This window comes from Sciurus carolinensis, chromosome 13 (genome assembly GCF_902686445.1).
Source record: "Sciurus carolinensis chromosome 13, mSciCar1.2, whole genome shotgun sequence".
Lineage (NCBI taxonomy): Eukaryota > Metazoa > Chordata > Mammalia > Rodentia > Sciuridae > Sciurus > Sciurus carolinensis.
In genome coordinates this window covers 59,372,740-59,391,369 of record NC_062225.1, presented here as the reverse complement: position 1 = coordinate 59,391,369, position 18,630 = coordinate 59,372,740, and the positions used below count along the sequence as shown (strand labels likewise).

Sequence of the window (18,630 nt, the reverse complement as noted above, 5' to 3'; positions counted from 1 at the left end):
ACCACACAAACTCGGGCTGGGGTGAGAGAGGCCCGTAGTGCCTTCCTCAGAGGGTCCTACCAGTGTGTCCCCTGCTCTGTGCCAGGGAGGAGGAGATGACCCAGTCCCAACCCTGAGGGAGTAGGAAGCAGGCCTGGAGAGCAAATGCCCCAGTAGGGGACAGTGTATCCTGAGGGAAAGCAGATGGCGTAGAGGGGAGGCGGAGAGGAGCCATTCTGGGGTATGGGCCTCAGGGAAGTCTTCCTAGCTGGCTGGGAGGATTTGGAGGGAGAGGACATTTCTGGAGGAGGTGAGGCAGAGGGAAGAGGAGGAGCAATGTGAGAGTGCAGGAGCACCAAGCTTACAGCTCACAGGGGTTGAAGAAGCCTCTGCCCCCAGAGGATGTTGACTTCTGCCAGGGCTGGCTTGATACTGTGTGCCGGGCCTTCTGTGCAGAGGCACCTGGGGAAGAGCTGAGGGCCCCTCATTCGCCCAACTAAGAACAGCCCTCAGAGCAGCTAGGACCAGGAAGAACTCCAGGCACGTGGCCAGTCAAGGGTCGGATACTCCAGCTTTCATGGCACCTGGGGGTGAGAGACGTAGACGGGCAGCGGAATTCAGAGCGAGGACAGAAGGACTAGGGAGGCCAGGGAGTCAGGAGGCGGGGCGGGGGCAGGGGCGGGGGCAGCAGTGGCCTTTCTTCCCTGCAGCTGCCTTAGCTGCCGGGCCTGCTCAGGCAGGCTGGCTGGCCTGATGAGTGCTCATGTCAGGTGCCAATGGAACCTCCACCCCCCACCCACCCCTAGGCCATTGGGATGCGTCAGCAAAGGACACCTGGCTCTGGAAACCCTTCACAGTGGAGGGGAGCATTAGAGATGGAGCAGGCCATCAGTACAGGGGACCCTGGTCAAGGGACCCAGCGTGCAGGAGCTGGGATCCTGGCCTGCATGTTTCAGTCATAAGCTCACACTTGCTTAGCTAGCCAGGATTCTAGCAATGTGCCCACAAGGAGGGTCACCCTTCTCTGCTAAACAGGGTCATGCCAGCACAAGACTCTGACCCCAAAGACTCTGGAATCTCCTTCTTCTCCTGAAGGGAAGCCTGTGGCATGAAGAAGCATCAAGAACTCCTGAGCTTCGACCTCATCTCCCTCTTGGTTTGCCACTCCTGGCTCCATCTTCCATCTTTGGAAAAGGGTGAGATCTCTCTTTAGAGCAAGTGTCCAGCTGGGCACAGTGGCACATGACTTAAATCCCAGCTACTTGGGAGGCTGAGGCAGGAGGATGGCAAGATCAAGACCAACATGGGCAGCTTAGTGAGACCCTGTTCAAAATAAAAGATTAAAAGGGCTGGGGATGTAGCTCAGTGTAGAGTGCCCCTGGGTTCAATCTCCACTACTGCCAAACAGAAATAAAACAAACAAACAAACCCCCCTCCACAAAACCAAACCAAACCAAACCTAACCCAAAAGTATTTGGAGAGGGTCCAGTTTTGAAGCCACCTGCACGAAGCATACCATTTTGTTGTGACCTTTGATGGTCAGGAGAGCATCACCTTACGTTAACAGTGGAGGACCTTGGGGCCCAACTCCTGTTTCCTCTGACTGGGATCCGTGGCTACCGTCACCCAAATCACCAACCCCCCTTTTACTCTCAGGTTCCACCCTTAGGGGACTCCTTCCAGGTTTGCACATGGGGTGGGAGAACCCCCCTATTCCCCTGGACTCCATAACTGCCCTGCTTCTTCAGATGTGGTTGGGGGCCTTATCTCCTATAGGAGGCAAGTTTAGACGTGTGCTTGATATCTGGGTTACAAACATCCCATCTTTTCTTTATTCTGTTTACCCACCCACCCCTCAATTGCCAAATCTTACTGCCAGGCTGGCTTGAGCTTCGCCCATCTCCCTTGGGGCCACAGCAGTGTGGGGTGGACAGTGGGTGGGGAAGGGACAGAGTCGACTTCAACATTGTGCCTCCTAGAAACCACATCAAATGGTGCATCTAGGAATTAATAAATAAATTTGGGAGACAAGTCAATTACCCTTCCCCTGTGCCCCTGTCCCCAGGGGGCAACAGCAGCATGTGGTTCCCAGCCTCAGCACGCCTTCCCCGGGGCAGGCCCAGCACTGCAGCTGGCTTCTGTCAGATTAACCAGGCAAGATGCGACAGGCCTCTGTCCTCTGGGGAAATGGCTCCCTTCCTGGGAAGAGGACATTCTGAGGTTGCTCTGTTCCTGCCTTCTCCCTGTACCCGTCCCGGTCTTACTGGATTCATGGGTATCCAGTCACTACCACTCCCCACTCCTGATCAGCCTGTCGTTGGGCATCTGAGCAGGGAAGCTGTTCAGCCTTCAGAAATGCCTGTTAAATGCATGTTCTGCAGTGACCTACCTTAGGATGGACACAGATGACTAGTTTTTGGAAAATACTTCTTCATTCAGCAAATACTTAATGTCCACTTTGGGACAGAGGTTTTGCCAGGTTTTAGAATTATAGAGACAAGACATAGCCCTGCCCTAGAAGAGATCATAGTCATGTGGGGGAAGTCAGGCACTATGATTACCATATGAGACACTTTGGGGGAAAAGAGGGACAGCTAGCTTAGCCTAGAGGACACCCCAAGCAGTTGATGCCTGGTTTGCATGCTGAGGGACAAGCTATCATTGGGCAGGGGAGAGGCAGGAAGTGCTGTTCCAAATGGAGGGGACAGTTTGTGAAGCTGCAGAGGCAGGGGAGTGAGGGGAAGAGGGAGGGCAGGAAAGGTCAAACTGGCTGGGCCCAGGAGTGAAGGAGGCGGAGCCTGCTGAGTGTGGGAGCTCCGTGTAGCTGCTAACAGGGTTGCATCCAAGAGGGGCATGGGTGGCACGGGGTGGTGACTGCAGACTTCTTTCTTCCTATAAGTGTTTTAAAAGGGATTGTGGATTCTTTTCAGTTTTCTATGTAGTGAAGATGGGGTGTTTTGAAAGTATTTTTCTATCTAGAAACAACACCACTATTCCATGGAATTCAGCAGAATAGGACAGCAGTCTTCCAAGTCTCAGATTAGCATTAGGGAAAAATGGGTCCTCAGGTATTTGCTGCCACTGAATTTTCTGTTCTTGCATTATCCAGGCATGTCCTTTAATCAAAGATTCTCAAGTTTTAGTGTGCATGAAGATGACTTAGGATGTTTATTAAAAATGGGCGTGTTTGGGATCTGACCTGGAGATTTGGATTTTGTAGGGTCCAGAAAAGCACACTTTTAACCAAGCCTCCTGGATCAGATGTGGTCAGATAACACGCTTGGAAAAACATTCCTGCAGTCTGATTTCCTCTTGGGGAATTTGCTTGCAATTCAGAGGTCAGTCACAAGATGGCAGTAGTGCTTTGTGATGCTTTAATTAAAGAGTCCTATTGGGGTTAGTTGCTGCAGAGACAGTTCTGTTTTATTGCAAGAGTGTGTAGAGATGACTATCTTAGGTAATGTCTAAAATAGGTTGGTTATGAAATCTTAAATTTCAAAGCTTAACTTTAAATCTAACTTTCAAACATTAGCACTGACCTTTTCACTGTGGTGACCACTGACCATGTGGAGTTTCAACACCCAAAATGTGGGTAGTCTGAATTGAGATGTACTGAAGGTGCAATCAATACATTGGATTATAATGATGCTGATGACGAGGTGATGATGGTGAGTTTCTTTCTGTCTTTGTTCTGGGGTGGAGGATCCCTGTGTTTGTCATAATGAACAGGGGTGGGTCTCACCTCTGGACTCAGAGTAGGGAGAGGCCACACTGCCAGACTGTGGCTGGGACAAGGAACTGCCCAGCCACTAAGGCCACTTTAGCATCCAAGCTTAACCCTTGTTCTACACTGGCTTAGGGTAAGATGGCAGTGGTGGTCAGGTATAAATTTGAAACTGAGGAGAATCAAAAAGGAGTCTCTGATTTAAGCAAAAAGATGCTGTGGAGAGGTCTGTGGAATAAATTTCTAAAGCCCTTGGCCTCAGTGATTTAGCAAGCTTCAGATTCCACAGAGAGCATTTGCCTTACTCTGGACCAAAGGAGTTTCCCACCCACTTCAGCACCCCTATGTCATCATTGATTTCAAGGGTGTTGTCAAAATTAAAAAGCTATTCAGACTTGTCACCAGAGATGCCACAATCTTTGGCTGCTTTTCTTCTTGTATGAGTGAGTATAAATGGCAGCAGTGGAGTTCAGAGCTGGGGGCCCTCGTTCTGCTGTTTGTGTTGTTGATTTCTCTGTACCCGGGGTTTTGAAAGCGATTTGCTGTAGGAGACCTTCCTGCAGCTGTGTCTGCTCCTGCTTTATTCATTCTACCCACCTCTGCTTCTCTGTCACCAGGTTTTGACATTTCTAAGTAGAATTGATAGGCAGGCCAATCCATTTGATTTTTTTTCCTTTGAAATTATGTTCATTGCCATTAGGACATTTAGGGCATGAGAAACTCTTTGCCTAATGTTCTTTCATCATTAAGCTGAGTGGGTCGCCAAATGGTTGTTTGAATTGGTGACCTGTGACACTAGCTCATTAGCTACTGTTAGGTGGTGTTGTACTTGTCCACTGAACTTTCTCACACACTTTTGTTGAAAAACATCTCGAGCTTTTTCTATTTTTATCTCCATTTTTTTGCTTCACTTATTTTCTGACAAATCAAGTCTATAAATTCTCTGGCCCATTTTCTATCCCCATGGTCCTGGCCAGTGACTTCTGCTGTGTGTCTGCATAACCATGGCTGGTGTGGGGTCTCTGGACTCCCGAGGTGCACTTCCTGAGCTGTGTAGTCTCCATGTTGCACTTCTAGTCTTTTGGGGTCTAATGTTCATGTTTACTGGTTCTAGGGTTTTTTGGTAAAATCTTTGTAGGTGAATTGGTGCTGGAAATTGGAAATACAACGAATGAAATGTTACCTGGTTTAAGGAAGCATGTGTCTTGCTCAGCACATGGATCGAAAAAAATATACCCCCTTCCATATTTTGGGGGGATAGGTTGTTGGGGTCTGACTCTGGACCTTGTGCATGCTAGGCAGATATTCTACTACTGAGCTGCATCTCCAGTCCTAAAATCTCTTATTAATATTTTCTATCATGATGCCAAAGGCATAGCTCAATGATACAGCATTTGCCTAGCAAGTGAGTGCAAGGCCCTGGATTTGAGCCCCAGAGACCAAAAAAAAAAAAATCCTGATTACAGTTTAAGTAAAATTCTATTATTAAAATTAGTTCCACCTGTTTATTTTTACTTTTTAAATCTGACTGCTGGAAATTTCAAATGACAAACATGTCTCACTTTCTATTTCTAACAGTGCTGCATTTGAAATCATGGAAGTTGATTTCTTCATCTTGAAAGCAAGGGGAATCATGGTCTAACGTGATGGCAAAGTACTAACCCTGCATTGAAGTTCAAGTCCAAACTCACATCACATGCCTTTGGGCAAGTGATGTACCTTCTCTTAGCCTTCATCTCATCATCTGCTAAAAAGCGATAATTACAGCCCCCCCTCCTTAAAAGGTTTACTCAGAACAAGAGAGATAATGGGTACGAAGGAACTAGTGCAAACTAGGAAGCATCTCGAAGATCTCAAGGGACTATTGTTGTGGCTCCTGATAGTAACTAGAACGTAGACCAAACAAACAGTCGCTGGGGAAGGCCCTGGGTTTAGCCCTTCTAGACTTGCAGAATTTCACCATCAAGTTCTGGAGTTATTAGACCTGCTCATGAAATATAAAATGACAATATGTGATGAAAGTATTCAAGGAAGAAGTGGAAAACATCCCAAGACATATATGGCTACTAGTTAACAGCTTTTTCTTTTTACAAAAAGCATTTACTAATCTGCAATGGTAGAACTGAAAGCTTGGGGCTGAGGAACAAGGAATAACAAAAATGATTGACATGTTTCTGTTTGCAAAGGGGTTTGTCATCTGAGTGGAGGAACAAAGGCAGATGCAAATGATTGGACAGAGTGAAGAAGGAAGCTGCCAGCCAGAGACTTCCAGTGGGGGTACTGGAGCTAGGAAGGTGTGGGCGGGATGCCAGTTCCCCACCAGCTCTCCATTCTCCTCTTCTTGCCGTGTAGAATCTTGACCATGTTAGGGTTTGGCAATTGGCCCACCTTAAACACTCCATTTTCCGACCTTATTTTGAAGTTAGGAGTAACCAGACGACACAGTTCTGGCTAATGAGAGGTAAGCAGAAGTCGTGGGGTTGGGCTTCCAGGAAAGCGCCTTAAAAGGGGAGGACATTTGGCTGGTGTCATACCAGAGCCTTCACTTTCCCTCCTGCCTGAACCATGGCCATGATGGCAGTGACTCCAGCAACCACCTTGCGAGCAGGAGTTCAAATGTCAACCCCCCCAGTGGCGGAGGAGAAAGCTAGAATAAGCCTGGGAGCTGGAGAACATCATGAGATGCTGGGCCACCCTGAATTTCCAGCCTTCGATTTTCTCATTACGTAAGAGAGAAATGAATCCCTGGTTTGTTTAAGCCACTGTTATTTGAGTTTCCTGTTCCCTGCAGTCACTCCAACTCCCAAATGCCATTAGGCCTATGTCTAAGTCCCATGTGCCTGTGGCAGGGAGAGTGTTAGAGGATTTTATTAGGGTCTGGGGATGGGGGGCCACATGAGAAGGGAAGGGCCACTTGAGCCCTTTCCCAGCACGCTGGCTGCTGGTGAAGCACCCTTTTCTCCTTAGGAAGATGTGGCCAGTACTTGCTTTAAGAATCTCAAAGGAGATAAGAGAAGGGAGTAACTTAGAGAAGCGAATAATTAAGTATGGACCCGCGCCAGGTCTCCCTACTTCATAACTCCCTCCATATGCTGATATAAGTGGAAAATTAATTGGCAAAAATATATTTATTTTGAACTGATTTCTTTTTTTAAATTTTGGTTAAAACTTTAAAAGTTAGGAACCATAACAAAATTTACCATCTTAACTATCTGAACAGCTTTCTTTTTTTCTTTTCTTATTCGCCACACTGGGGATTGAACTCAGGAGTGCTCTACCTCTGAGCTAAAAATTTTTATTTTGAGACAGGTGTCTCACTGAGTTTCCAGGCTGGCCTTGAACTTTGGATCCTCCTGCCTTAGACTCCTGAGTGGCTGGGATTTCAGGGGTATGCCACTATTTCTGGCTGAACAGATTTCTTTTTACTACCATCCTTTAAAACAAGTTTTCTTTTAGCTTTCATGCAGAGAATGAACCTTAAGACTTTCCACTAAGGAAAAGAGAAGGAAGGTAATGCTTTTGGGCTCCAAGCTGACATTGCCATCTCATTGTTGAGATTATGGTGTGGAAACCCAACTTTGTGAAGAGTGGGACTGGACCAGGCCTGCAGGGTGAAAGAGTAGAGCTCACCACTCTGCAGCTGGGGAGGACCCAGGCAATGATAAGAGGAAGTGCAGGGTTCCCCTTCCAAGCCCAGGGCTTCAGGGAAGCCTGGCCAGAGTGCAGGCTGAAGTCTCCTCCCCAGGCCTCACCCTGGTGAAGGAGGTGTGCTGCTTTGGTTCAGGGAATTGCTTGTGAAGGTTGGAGGAAGTCACCTTGGGGTGGCTCCTGCCCCCAATTGTGGGGGCCCTCAGGATGATGGTAGAGGGGACTTGGATTGGGCCAAGGGAGTGCCTGCACTTAGCTTTCTTCATCTCCCTGGGTGCCAGCCTGTCTGGTGGGTGGTGTCTAGAATGTCTGTGTGAGCCCAGGGGAGGCTGGAAATTTGCAGAGACTAGCTGAGACATTTACCAGAGAGGTAGCAACAGTGGGGGTCACAGGGCAGAGAGCCTGTGCTGGGCATTGGATATGGTTTCACAGCTGGCCCTGTGGGGATGTGTGTGCGGGGGTGAGGCAGTCACACAAGACACTGAAGAGAGCAGAAGTCTCTGATCATGGACTATAGGCAAGTGGACAAGAGACACGACTCTGGAGACTGGAGGAGGGGGAGGAGGACAAGACCTGCTTCAGTCAGTGCATGCTAGGTAAGGCTGCAGTAACGAGTGTGTCTCTCTGCCTTAAAATGGGCTCAGCTCTCAGTCATGGTGCAAGCTGGGCTTTGTCCCCCTGGGACCCAGGCTGAAGGAGCTTCCCTGCTGGATCATGCCTTTCTAGGGCAGGAGAAAAGAGTAAGTGGTGTGGTGGAAAACAGCATGACACTGGCTCTTTCACATGCCATTGTCCACAGACAATCCACAGTGGCCATATCAACAAATGACACCCCCACTAGGAGCCATCGCAGGTCCCAGGGCTATGAGCAGGGATGGGTAACCTCTTGCAGGAAGGAGAGGGAGCTCCTGTGAATGAAGTGGCAGCTGCCTCAGGGCTGGCCACATCTCCGCCAACTTGGGTTCACAGCAGTGACCCCTGCCTCCCTGGAATCCCTAGTCATCTGGAAAAGAGGGGAGGTAAAGACAGGCAGGATGTGGGTGCTCTGCCTAAAGAAAGATGCTGGTTTAGACCCGACGGTGAAAGAGAAGCAGCAGGTCTCCTCTTCACCACGGAGGTGGCCTGAGCGCTGTGGTCCTGGCTGCAGCAGGCAGGTACAGGACCAAGGGCGTCCCGCAGCTTCTGTCCTGCCCAGGGCCTCTGTCTGCCCTGTGGTGCTCTCTGCTCAGTGAAGGCAGATGCAACCTGGGGACATCCTGCGCTTGATGAGGAGTTTGCCCTGAGTCTAAAGAATCCACCTGTTCACTCAAAGCCGCTTTCAAAGGAATTTGCAGTTTCTTTTTTCTTGGTGTAACACTTTTGTAACATACTTTGGACACAGTAAGCATAACTGAGCAAAAACATTTATTAAAGGGCTGTAAAATGGTCTCTTCACACTTGCCCTTCCCTTTTCTTCCTGGCTTAAATGTGTTATGCTGAGCTAGGGCCTTCGTGGAGGAACCTTCTGCAGTTGGACCCAGGAGGGACCTGCTTAGCAAGTGGTGAGGGGCCACCTGACAACGTGCCCCGTGGGGGCATCTGTTTCCCCACCCAGGGAGCTGGGACTCACCCCAACCCCCATGGGCCAGTTCTCCAGCAACCACATCTTGTTAATTTATGGGCTGCAGAGCTCCTGGAGTTCTCAGGCCCTGTGACTCTCTGCAGCAGGTACAAGTGGCCAGTGAACTCAGCAGGACATGGGGAGGGTGGGAAGGCCTCTCTCCCTGTCAATTCAGCCCACGTGTCATCACTATCCTCTCTCAGGGAGCCTAACATGCCACCATTAGAAAATTGTACCTTTGGGCCTGGCATTGGAGCCTGTGCCTGGGCTTCTCCTGGGAAGCCTCCCATGACAACCGTGGTTTAGCGAGTCACCTGTGACCCACAGAGCAGGGGAGAGCTTCTCAGATGTAGGAAGGGGGAAAGGAAGGGGCAGGGCCATGGCCGGGAGAGGATTACCCTGCCAGTGGCCACTTTGTTTCCAGCTGTCTTGGTCACCCTCCTTCCCCAGCCGCAGCAGGAGAGGGTGAGGCCTAGAGTGGGCACATGGGTCAATCTATTTGGCTTGTGTTTGCCATGGTGGGAGGGCAGACCCGGGGACATGTAGTGGGTAAGCGGTGTCTTCCTTCCATCCAGGTCCCTGTGAAGGGTGGGGTCCGAGTGGTCACATACTTCCTGGCCCATAAGGTGTGCTTGCTGTGGTGGGGAGGTCCGGGAGGAGGGCCCTGGTCCCAAGAACACTTCCTGTCCTGCTGAGGCCTGGCGTCTCTGTGAGGGTTGTGTGCCTGGGCTTGAGTCCTATGGAGTAGCATGGCTCTTCCCTGTTCTCAGTTGGCTCCCTTCTCAGAGTAAAGCTCCCAGGGCCTGGAGACACCTCTTCTGTGTGACGCGTCCCGTGGTTTTTGTCAAGTCCTGCTCTCAGACACCCTTTGCTGTTGCTCTCCCCACTCCAATGCCTTCCTGAGCCCTGAGTGACCGATAAACTCATTTACTCTGAGGAGTTCATGAGTGAAATTGTTTAGAGGTTACCCTGGCCAGGAGGATCTCCCCGTTTATAAAGACTCACTAGAAGCGGGATTGGCAGTGCTCGGAGGAGAGGGAGATGACTGGAGGTGGTGACCCTTTCTACTCACTCTCACCGTGAAGACGAAACTGGTTGGCTCCATATTGTAAAGCATTTTAGAATTTGCCGAGGCAAATTGGTACCTCATTTGACTCTTCCATCAGTCGATAGTGGGAGCCAGGTAAGGACTGTTAACACTACTTGCAAATGAAGAAACTTCCAGAGAGAACTTGGGATGTATCTGAGCCCACACAGCTGGCCAGCTATTGGCTGAACTGACACAGGGTCTGGAGTCTTTTCACTCTAAGTCTTTTCCATGGACTGCAGAGGCTCAGCTGGGTTACAGGACTGTGGAAAGGACAGAGCCCAGAGAAGAGCTTGGAGATGGTGGGAAGGGCTGGATATTGGAATCAGAGGCCTGCCATAGGGGCCCCTTCCTTACTGTTCTCTCCTAAGTGAATTAATGCCTCAAAGCCTGAGTTTCCTCACTAGTAAAATGAGAATAATAAACCTCCTATGGGTTGAAGTTTTGTGTTCATACAAAATCCATATGTTGAGATCCTAACTCTCAATGGGATGGTGCTAGAAGGTGGACCTTAGGGAGACCATTAAGTCATAAGGTTGGAGTCCTCATGAACGGGATTAGTGCCCTTGTAAAAAGGCATAGAGAGCGTCATTCATGTGGACGTGCAATGAGAAGCCAGCAGTCTGTGACCTGGAAGAGGACCTCACCAAGGCCTGACCATGCCGGCACCCCCATCGCAGACTCCAAGCTCCGGAACTGCAGAAATAAACATCTGCAGGCTATGGTATTTTTGTTTTAGCAACCTGAACTAGGATGAATCCCTTTCTACCTCACCTCGCAGGGTTATTGCGAGGATTGAAAATGAGATCATGTGACTGAAAAATAGTTGCGAACTGCAGCAGGCATTCCGCGCTCCGTTCCAGGAAGGGAGGGCAGGGCTCTGCACTCCGCTCACTCCCGTCCTCTGGGGAGGCAGCAGGCTCAGAAATAGCCTTCAGCTCTCTCCTCCCTGCCTCCCCTGGGATCGGGACTGAGGATTTTATTCTGCAGAAACAAAAAATCAAAGCAGTCGCAGAAAACCCCAAAGCCCATTTCTGCTTCCCCTCAGCTGCCCTTCTGCTCTGCCAGGCCAAGAGGGGATGGGACTGGAGGCTGGGTTCAACTGGGGCTGCCCACAATCCTCATGGCTTGCATGGGCCACCAGGAGAGGCCTGGATGGGCTTTGTCATCTGTTCAGTGGGCTGCAAAGAGCAGAGGCCATGGCAGGCATCCTCTGAGGGCTGGGACCCTGATCTTCCTTGGGAGATGGGGTAGGAAGGAGAGGAGCCTGCTTCATCAGGGTAGGCCAGCTTACCTGGGAGCTCTGAGGAACCAACCCAGACATGCCCAGAGGATGTATCCTGTCCTGTGCCAGAAATAGCTATTTATTCCTGTTGACACCTTTCTGGCTGTTGGCAAAACGGAGTTCAGAATCCTCTGAGTCTCTTTGTCCTCTGATGATCAGGTGATGAGTTTTCATGGTGAAACAGGGAGAGATCAGTTTGGGAGAGGAAACAACCCACAGTGCACATGTCATGTGGCTTGCCCAGGCCACTTCACATGGGAGCAAGGCCCCATTCTGCCCCTGGCCAGCTGGGTCAGGACTGTGAACCTGGGGTCTTCACTTGAGGTAGTTGGGGTCTCAGCTTATCTGTGTCTCCTCAGCCCTGCCTGAGAGGGTCTTTGTTCTAAGAACTTGGTAATGGCAAAAAAGGGATTCACTGACTAGAACTTGATCTATACTGCAAAGTGACTTATCTGTGGTTCCCTAGACAGGTAGGCACAGATCTAGCCATGGAAATCTCAGCCAATATGGGATGTGTGTCTGGGGTTAATTTTCAATCCTTCCTTATCGGGTAATTGAGAAAGGAATGTTCTCGTCCATGTTCTGCCTCAGCTTTCTGACCATATCCAGGCTCTGCCCATTCTTCTGACTCTCTTCTTGTTCCCAGCCCTTTGGAGTTGCACATGGTTCCATGCCAACTGTGCCTTTTCTTCTTGGGCTCTTGGCCTAGGAACTCTTGGTTTCTCTGTTGGCAATTTCCTGAGATTAGACTTTCAATACAGAATGCAGCAGGCATGTCTTCACAGCTCTATTTCTTTGCTGCTTGCTACACCCAGGCCTGGCTGGAGCCTGGAAACACAGTGGGTGGGGCTCTCAGCCAGTGTACATCCTGCTAAATAAACCTGCTGTGCCAAGAGCCTTCTTCCTGCCACCAGTGGTGAGTGCAGTTATACTGGTGGCCTCAACTTTTGATAGGGAAGGTACAACTTCTAGGGTGAATATTTCATCCAAGAGTGATCCTCTGTTCTACAATGAAAACATTTTCTGAAGCAATTACCATATGGCTACTTGTTACCTGTATACATGCCCATCTGTCATTGTGGCATTCTCAAATGAAGGCCAGTGTGAGATTAAACTAGGGGCCCCAGACTTCTGTTAGTATTGTTGGAAGGGCTGTATAGAGGGTTACCAGGAGGATGCAGGAAGCCTGACCATGTAGTTGAGGATCTTGTCTGAGGGGCTTTGGAATTTATCTGGAGATGGGGAAGAATGTCTGGTTAGGCAAACACATCCCTTGCCTGGTAGGGTAGGGAAGGAATCCACTGAAGCAGAACCCAGGATTCGTTCTATTTAATTCACTTGATAAATATTTATTGAGCATTTGCTACATGCCAGACACTCTTCTAGGAGCAAGGGATGAAGGAGTGAACAAAACCCTCACGGCACAGGCTTTTTAGTGCTATATTATAACTCCACTCATTTGGCTGTGAGATTTAGGTTTTAAGATCCAGACTATACCATTGTGCCAGTTATAAATGACACAGGTGGGATCTCCCCCACTCCCTTCTTTCCATCTTACTCTATTCAACCCCGGAGTTATTATTACTGCTTTTCAGTAGTCAGACCCAAGATTCTCCTTGGGAAAGATCTCAAGTACTGGTGGCCACCACTCTAGGGCTCCCAGGCATATGGTGACCATCTTTCAGGGATTCCTCTGACCTTCATGAAGAAGAGAACTTTGGGTCTGATGTCACAGAAGCATACCTGCTTCCTCGCCACCTGTATTTCATCTCACCCCTTCCAGGGAGATTGACTACATGTTGCAAAGGAAACACAAAGATAATCTCTTAAAAGTAGGCAGAAAGAAAAGATGCAATAGATGGACAACTGACTTCTCAAGTAAGACAATGGAAGCCAGAGAGTAATGAAATGATGTCTCACAAGTCCTGAGTGTGAGTACCAGCTAGAATTCAATGGAAGCAAAAAAAAAAAAAAAAAAAAAAACAGGAGAAAAGCAAAGACAAATCTCATGACCAGGTGACCTGCAACAAAGGAAATACTAGTGGGTGTTCTTCAGGCACAGAAAGCATGAATTCGTTGTGATCCTGGGGAACCAGGAAGGAATAAGGAGCTATAGAAAAGGGAAATGTGTGTAAGCGCAAATGAATATTGAGGGCTTAAACGAGAAAAATGGTATCTTGTGGGATCTAAAATATATAGAGAATTCAAACATCTGAAAAGAATGGCATACGTTGGAGACTGATGGTAAGTAGCGTTAAGACAGTCCAAAGTCCTTGCAGTACCCAGGGAGTGGGAGAAGGACTTATTTGTATCAGACTTTGATAAGTCAAAGATAAACATTGCAACCACTAAAAACATAATAAAACACCAAAGCGTATTACTCTAAAAAGAATGGGTCAAATGGCATTCTAAAAATACTAAATCAGCCCAGAGGGAGGCGAGAAAGGGTCATGGAATAGACAGAACAAGCATAAAGGAAATAAGAGAGTAGAATAGAATCCAATAAGATGGTACTTACATAAATACAGAAGGATTATTGCTCTACTTAAAATATGTGATCATCAGGGCAAATAACAAAACCAAACCTAGCTACATCCTGCTTACAAGAGATGTGTCTTAAATAAAAATAAACAGAAAGACTAGAAGAAAAATGATAAAAAGTATGGTACAGAGAATATATTTATAGCAAGTAAAATAGATTGTAAGGCAAAAAAACCATTACTAGAGTCATCGACACAACTTCCAAAGATACCAGCTTTAATTAACCAGGAATGTAAACCAATTTGAAAGCTGTATGAACCAAATAATATTGCTTGAAATAAAGCCAAAACGGCGGGATTGAAAGGGGAATATGGGAAATCCACAACTATATATGTATATGTATATGTTTTTGCACCTCTCCCACTTACTGATAGATTAAGCACAAAAGAGAAAAACTGTCAGGATCCAGTTTTTGATCCAGATGATTTGAATAGCATGGTTAACAACTATATATATATATATATATATATATATATATATATACACACACACACACACACACACACATTATTTTGTACATATACTTCATACCATATATATGTATTTATATGCTATATATACATATATGTGTGTATGAGGATATATATACACACATATCTTTTATATACAGAACATGGTTTTCAACAACTTCAAAGATATATTCTTTGCAAGTAGAAATGAACATTTACAAAAAATCACCCTAGTTGAGGCCATAAATCAAGTCTAAATAGACTTAAAAGGACTGAAATCCAATATGATGTGTTCATTGACTTTGTTGGAACTAAGCATAAAATCAGTTGCAAACAGACAATTGGAAAATCCTCAAATGTTTTGAAATTAAGCAATATTTTTCTAAATAACCTATGGTTAAAAAAGAAATCACAATTGAGATTAGAAAATATTTTTAATTGAATGATGATAAAAAATACTCCATGGAAAAACATCTAGAATTCAGTTGAAACATGACTTTGAAGAACATTATTGATTTAAATAATTTTATTAGAAAAAGGGGAAGGTTAAAAAAAATCAGTGATTTAAATATCCAACTCAAGAAGCTAGAAGAATAATAGCAAACTAAACCCAAGAAAGTAGGGGGATGGAATTGGGTGCAGTAGTGCTTGCCTGCAATCCCTGTGACTTGGGTGTCAAGTTCAAAGCCAGCATGCACAACTCAGCAAGACTCTGCCTCAAAAGGAAAAAAAAAAGCAGGGTGGTTGGGGATGTGGTTCAATGGTAGATCACCCCTGGGTTCAATCCCTAGTACTCCAACAACAAAAATCCAAAAAACCAAAAACAACAGGAGGAGGAGGAGGGAGAGGAAGAGGAGGAGGAAGAGGAAGAGGAAGAGGAGGAGGAGAAATAATGAGAAGTGAGCATACATTAATGAAACATAAAAGGTTCAGTTTATCCTATGAAAAGACCAGAAAAATTAACAAGTCCTGATGAATTTATTTAGGAAAAAATGAAAGAGAGAGGGAGAAAGAGAATGAATAGGAATCCATATCAGTAATGAAAAAGTGAACTTTGATACAGATCCTACAGACATTGAAAATATAACAATAGAATATTATGAAGAACTTTATGCCAATATGTTTGAAAACAGATGAATGGAAAAATTCCTCGGAGAAAACCAACTTAAATATTACATGAATAAAAAAATATGACTACTCAAAACTCTCCTCTTTCTCTCTCTCTCTCTCTCTCTCTCTCTCTCTCTCTCTCTCTCTCTCGCACGCGCGCGCGCGCGCGCACGCTTGCTCTCTCACTCAGTATCAGAGGTTGAACCTGGGGTGTTCTACCACCAAGCTACATTCCAGTACTTTTTATTTTGAGACATGGTTTTGTTAAGTTGCAGAGGTTGGCCTCCAATTTATGATCCTCCTGCCTCAGCCTCTCAAGTTGCTAGGATTACAAGTGGGTGCCACCATGCCCATCTCATAACTCTTAAAGAAATTGAATTCTTACTATTCTTCCTTCAAAGGAAACTCTAGGCCCAAATGCCTTCACTACTGAACTTTACTAAACTTTAGAGATATAACTGCACCATCACTCTGTCTTTTTCAGAGAATAGGAAAAGAAGAAACATTTCTCTACATGCTTATCAAGCTGAGAAATCCTCATACCTGAAAAGAATGTCACAGGAAGAAAAATGACAGGCCAATTTCTCTCATGAGTAATGTACTAAGTTATGCAAAATTCCCTAATTAAATACCAGCAAATCAAATCCACAGATATACAAAAATGATATTAAATCATGACCAAATTGAGTTTATGACAGAAAGGCAAGCTTGTTTTAACATTTGGAAACCAATTAATTTATTTCATTGCATATGTGAAACCAAAGGAAAAAAAATCATGAGATCATGTTAACCAGTGCAAGAAAGTTATATGATAAAATTTAGCATATTTTAATTGAAAGAACAAACTGAGAACAGAAAAGATCTTTCTTAATCTGATAAAGAGAGTTACTTGTTTGTTTGTTTGTGTACCAGGTATTGAACCCAGGAGCTCTTATCCACTGAACCACATCCCCAGCCCTTTTTTAATTTTTAATTTTGAGATGGGGTCTTGTTAATAGCTTAGGGTCTCACTAAATTGCTGAAGCTAGCTTTGAACTTGGGATCCTCCTGCCTCAGACTCTCAAACCTGATAAAGATTCTTAGGGTTCTCCAGAGAAACAGAAACAATAGAACGGATGTTTGGCATGTATATCTGCATGTGTGAATGCTACTAACACGTCTGTATGTGTGTAGGTTCATGCAACCATGGAGAAGGGCAAATCCAAAATCTACGCAGGGTGGGCTGGCAGACTGGAGACCAGGGAAGAGCTGACCAAAGTGTATGACTGGAGATGCTGTTTTGGCCAGGATGTGAATCCTCAAACATGGCTGGCGAAACTGTAGGTTGAAGAGTGAGCACACGCACGCTCTACCACCCTAAAGTCCTACTCCCAGGTGGATCGCCCAGAGAAATACACCAGAGGTCATGTATGAGGATGGTCTTAGGAGCATTCCACAGGGACCCAAACCAGAAACATGCCCCAATTCCATCATGAATAGAATGGCTAAAAAACTGCTTATAATATACAAAGGCAGGCTACTCAGCAATGAGAATTAATAAATTTAGCTACATTATAACACGCACACACACACACACGCACACACACACACAAATAACACTGATGGGACTTCTAAACAATACTGAGTAGAGAAGCTAGATGCAAAGGAGTCCATGCCATATGATTCCATTTATCTAGTGTCCCCTAACAGACCCTGGTGGCAGGCAGTGTTGGCAGGCAGGAGTGTGGCTACAGCTAGATGGGTGGGAGGCCCGGGAGGTGACGGCAAACGGCCTTCGGGGCTTCTGATACTGCTCGGGTTGTCTTTCCTCATCTGAGTCTTGGTCATGAGGTGGGTCACTCATTAAGCCTACATTTTAAAAATTGAAAAGAGAGAACAAGAGAGAGGGAACAGGAAACAGTGACTATACCCAACTCCTTCCGGAAAATGTGCTCTAAGGGGAAAGAAAGAGGTCAAGAGCATTTTTCTGTGTATACACATATCCACACACACGCGCGGGCGAGCACACACACACTCACGGGATGTATATAAGAATTAAGATATGTTTGTATGCCTGTGAGAATAGTCCAATAAAAGAGGGGAGAACTGATGCAGGAGGGAGAGGCAAGGACTGCTGGCCCGACATTCCTGGGTAGTGAAGGAGTGGGATGCAGTCGAGAATGGAGGGCGGGCCCTAGTGGACAGCCCCATGCCCTGGGGTCCTGACAGAGCAGAAGGCACAGCCGGTGTGAGGGGCTCTCCCAGGCGCTGGGGCGCAGGCCTCGTCCAGTGAGCATGGGGCACCTCAGGCATGTGCTTTCATTCCCAGTCTAGACCAGGAACCCAGTGGGTTCTCTGCTTCCTGAAAGGTAGACGGGGTCGGGAAGGTGGAAGTGGGGGGCCAGGCCTGTGGCCTCTGGGCAAGGCTGGAGGAGCATATGGCCAGGCAGAAGGTGCAGGACCCTGCCTCAGGCGGGTTTTGGGAAGCAGGGGGACAGTGTTTTGGTGGATCAGGAGCTCCTGTCCTGGTAAGTCAGGGGACAGCCAGCAGCACCAGGTCCTTACCCCTCCCTGCCCAGCTTTGGGGGTCACTCGACACTCCCGTGGGACCCCAGGCATCTCCCTGTGAGCAGAGGGAGGGAATCGCAACCTCAGGAAGGGCTGGAAACCAGCTTAAAAAAGCACATTCCTTGGCAGGTTAAAAATATGTCTTTTTAAGTGTAAAGTCTTAACCTTTGGTAGGAAATGGTTGCGGTATTTTTCTTTAAATGAAAAGAGACCATTGTGATCTGACTTTGGAAAATACACAACTTCCTGGTCGCTCTCCAGGGCCTGCCTTTTCTGAGTGCCTTGCTAGGCCACTGCAGCCTTTCCTCCAGATGGTCTCTCCTTGCTTTGCTGAAGAGGGCAAAGGGCTGCTCTGGTCCCTGCAGAGCCGAACTTAGAATGCTCAGCCCTTCCCCAGCAGGGACCTGGGCAGGAAGGGCTTATTGTTGCCTGCAACCTCTCCACTTAGGATTGGTTCCATAATTTATGGGGCCCCATCTAAAATAAAAATGCCAGCCTGTGGTTCCAAAAGTACTGAGAATTTCAAGATGGCAGCACAGAACATTAAGCAAGTATAGAACCCTCCTGAATGTGCACCCTGCTAAGCGAGGCACCCTGTGTGATGACTCAAGTTGTATACCCAGGACAATCACTGGTCTTCAATGACTCATGCTCATTCTG

The 18,630-nt window shown here is 46.9% G+C and overlaps 1 pseudogene; it reads right to left on the bottom strand.

Annotated features, from left to right (window-relative positions):
• Positions 1 to 3,695: 3,695 nt before the first annotated feature.
• LOC124962893 (transcription factor Dp-2-like) overlaps positions 3,696 to 18,630 on the bottom strand; it is an 84,188-nt pseudogene continuing 69,253 nt past the window's right edge.